This window comes from Quercus suber, unplaced genomic scaffold (genome assembly GCF_002906115.3).
Source record: "Quercus suber isolate HL8 unplaced genomic scaffold, Cork oak 2.0 scaffold_217, whole genome shotgun sequence".
NCBI classification, from domain to species: domain Eukaryota; kingdom Viridiplantae; phylum Streptophyta; class Magnoliopsida; order Fagales; family Fagaceae; genus Quercus; species Quercus suber.
Window position 1 is genome coordinate 656199 of NW_027069675.1, and position 4352 is coordinate 660550.

General features: G+C 39.1%; 1 pseudogene; it reads right to left on the minus strand.

Annotated features, from left to right (window-relative positions):
* Positions 1–406: 406 nt before the first annotated feature.
* LOC112006114 (ABC transporter G family member 38-like) overlaps positions 407–4352 on the minus strand; it is an 18510-nt pseudogene continuing 14564 nt past the window's right edge.

A 4352-nucleotide genomic window follows, 5' to 3' on the forward strand; every position in this document is an offset into this window, starting at 1 on the left:
CATTAACTACCCATTTTCTCATTCATATGGCGTTAAGCTTACCATCGGGGAGAAACCTTATCCTCACATTTCTTACCTCATAATTCTGAGAAGCACCCAGAAATTTTAAGATTGTGACCAACCAACATATTCGAGATCACTTGGGCTCCTTTAGGTCCAACAAAATTGATCAAATGAGTCAAGTATATTAGGTGTATGATCAGTGGCGCAACCAGGATTTGAGTTGAGGGGGGGGGGGGGAATTTATATATGATATATGCAATTACACAAATTTTTATGTGAATATATAATATTTGAGACCAATTTGAAAAATTAAAAGCTATTCATTTAAATACTAAGTACCCCCCCCCCCCCCCCCTCTCTACCCAAATTATATATTTGGAATTAAAAAAAAAAAACTGTCACATTTTAATTTCTAAATTCATTTACATGGTTGCTACATTAGGGCCTAGACAACACTCAACAAGCAAAATGGTATCACTGAAATTCATGTTGGAAAACCTTTTCCCTCCCTATCTTTTCTGAAAGATTAAGATCTTCAGAGAAGCAACAAATAGAGAGACAAAGAACACACAACTGCCTATTAGTGCAAGACATACCACCCACAAAAGGTCATGTCTGAACCCAAAATAATCCTTAATAAACTCAGCAACTGTCTCGCCTGAGTCCAGCTTATTTTTGACGTCTCCATATAGTGAAGTAGCCAACCCATTGAAACCCCATGATATGGGGGATATCCAAGCAAACCATCTCCATCATATGGCAATTCTCTGCAATTTAGTTAATTTCTTTAATGTCACAAATCACATCCCTCCTATTCATAGGAAGCTAAAAGAATTACAACAAGGATTAGAAGAAAACTGCCTTCTGGGGAATGACAAAGCCTGTGAAGAGATTCCATGTTGTGTAAAGGGCACCAGAAATTACAAAAGAAACTTGAAGATTAGGACTTATTCCTATGACCATCATTCCATAGTATATCAAGGAGAGAACTGTGAAGAACTGGTAGAGAAGGTAGTGGAAGAACTTTGTGGATGTCCACTCATATCCAATCATTGGATAAACTATAGCAGAGTTCATAAAGACCATAGCAAAAGTGTATGGGATCTCCATAGCCACCTGAAAAATGAAAGTTGAGGCAAGGAAGAAACCAGTAATGACCTCCTAGGCTAGATGAGTCATAGAAGCAAACTTTATAAACTTTGGTGGCCACAAAATATGACCACTTAAGTCCAGAAAATTTAGGCAAACAGGAGAGATATCAGATATTACTTTCATTGGAAACAAGGCTATGGTATCATTGTCATTTTATTTAAACTCTTGTTTGGCAATTGGCATAGTCCAGCAATTGGGAAAAAAAAAAATTCAAAGTTTGAATGGTGAATACCTGTGCCATTGCATAAGGCAAAGCAGAGTACATTCCTGCAGCTCTCTCTTTATAATGAATTGTTCGTTCAGCAACAATAACTGGTTGGACTACACTAGCAGAATTAAATCCCAAGAACAAAAGTGTAGTATACAGTGCACCCAACCCACTGAAAATGCCCTGTTCTGCTGTCCTATAAATTCAAACATCTTAAATAAGTTTTTTATGAACTTCCTTAAGAGGAGCACCTTGTTCCTAGGTTTTTCCGGATACATGTACGTTTTGGTGCCAAGACCCCAGAATATAATTCCACACAAAACGGACTGTGAAATTCCAAACAGAAGTCACACAGCATTGTATGTTGTGTTTCTCCAATACAACTTGTGCTGTTTCCACAAACATACTGTGCATTGAGTAAAAAAGGACTGCGAGTACTTTGACGGAAAGTGAAGTTCTTGTGAATCAGGAGGAGGTGTACTCAACTCCCTTATGAAAGCTTTGTTTCTCCCGCATAAGAGGGATTAATTTTCAACAACTAGAGAGGTCAATATTTTTTGTTTTTGTTTTTTTTTTTGGGGTAACACAGTAAAGAGTGGTTCTTAGTTTACTAACCTAAAAAGATCTGATGCTTTGTATACATCTGCAAATTTGACACCTAACACCTTCTTTTTCCCCTGTTGTCTGTTCCAAGGCCCATGTTGCTGGGTTATAACCATCTTCAATTCTATCAATTTCAGGTATATCCTTTGAAAACAAAAAATTGGAAAAGAAAAATCATTGTAAATGGATAATCCAGAGAAAGAAGAAAAAAGAAAGAGCTATATTTCTTCACCTCCTTGTGTCAATAGAATGAGCTATTTTTGGAATCGAAGGCATTAAGATTTCCAAAGTGAAAGAAGAAATGGTTTAGAGTATGTTTATACATTAATGTTTTCTTACCTCATCAAATGATTCAAATATGTCATTGCTTGGCAGGTGAATAGTGCACACCACAGTTCTTCCAGTGTCCACTATATTTCTCACAGTTCTCATTACAATGACGGCTGCTCTTGCATCTAGACCTGTGGTGGGCTCATCCATGAATATTATAGAGGGGTTTGCCACAAGCTCAACAGCAATGGTCAATCTCTTGCACTGCTCAGTGGAAAGTCCGGTTACATTTGGAAATCCAATCAATGCATCTCTTAATGTTGTTAGCTCAACTAGCTCCATGACTTCCTCCACATAAACCTGAAAATAAGTTTTAAAAGGAAATAGTCACGATACAAAAGAAGGTAACATAAACTATAGATTATTTCCACAACCTCTCTAGTCTTTGCATGAACCGCTGGTGGCAGACGAAGCCATGCTGAGTATAAGAGGGACTCATAAACAGTGACAAGGGGAGAATGAATGTCATTTTGTTCACAGTATCCAGAAACTCGAGCAAAAGTTTCTTGCCTCTTTGGGTAGCCTGAAACGGTAATGTTTCCCTCTACAAATCTAGAGTTTTTCCTTCCAGCCAGCACATCTAGAAGTGTAGTTTTACCAGCTCCACTAATCCCCATTAAAGCAGTAAGGACTCTTGGCCTAAAAGCTCCACTAACTCCCTTCAGAAGTTCCAATCGATTTTGTGAAACACCTTGAACTTCAATTGCCTATGGAGTTCGTAGCAGAAACTATTTAGTTTTTTCAATCAATGTATGACTCACATGAATCATAAAGCAGTAAAGCATAATTACCTTGGGCATTGTGACGTAGGACAACCACAAAAACAATAGAATAAGAGGTAAAACCCTAGGAGTCAGCACCTAGGGGTTGCTTGGAGTCAGCACCAAGCAAACTGGAGTCGGCACCAGTAAAAGAAAACACACGTTTTTTTTAATAATCATCAAAACTGTCTTACAATAATCCCAAAAAGTGTTTAAATAGCTAACATAAAGAAACCCTAAAGAAACCCTAATTATTAAATATTTGGGCTTGTTGAGACTCAAGCCCAATGACTAATAGGCCCTAGCCATAAGGCCACAGGTTGGGCCATCTTCTTTCTCCTATACGTGCGTGTAATTGGAGGCTTGTATCTTGTGTCCGCACCAACTCCCCCCGGGTGAGAAGAACTCGACCCCGTCGAGTGGAAATCTGAAGAGCTTTGATAATACTCCAACAAGTCAGGGTCCAGTCGCTGTAGCTCATCTCGAGTAATCCAAGTGCAATCAAAATCTGGTCGCCCTCGCCACCGAACTAGGAAACGGTGAACTCCTCCATCCCTGGTAGAAACAATCTGTTCATCTAAAATAGTATCAATAGATTCTTTATGTGCATAAGGTAGATGTAAGGGTAAAGGGGTGGGAACAGGGGCATCAATAGGATTAGGCAAAGACTCATCAAAAGGGGTATCAGGAATAGCTGTGGGACTTTTATAAGCAACCACATCCTCAATATTAAAGGAGGAGCTAATACCATAATCAGGAGGAAGATCAATGACATAAGCATTTGGGCCCATTCGTTTCAATACCTTGAATGGTCCAGCACTACGAGCCTGCAATTTTTTAACTGTCCCAGAGGGAAACCGTTTAGGTCGAATCCGAATCATGACATAATCCCCTACCTGAAACTCTGCATGACGCCGATGAGTGTCAGCATGAATTTTATATTGAGAATTACTTGCTTGAATTTTTTTGCGAATCTCATTATGCAAATCATGAACATGTCGTGCAAATGCCTCAGCAGACTCAAACACCCTAACATGTGGGGACATGGGCAAAAGATCTAAGGGCTTCCTAGGTGTATATCCATGCACAACCTCAAAAGGACTAGCGCCTATAGACCTATTGACAGAGCTATTATATGCAAGTTGGGCTACAGGAAGAATTGAATCCCAATTTCTATTAGCTTCACCCACTAGACACCGAAGGAGATTGCCTAGACTACGATTAACCACCTCAGTTTGACCATCAGTTTGAGGATGAAATGCTGTGGAAAATTTCAATTTAGTGCCCACTAAATG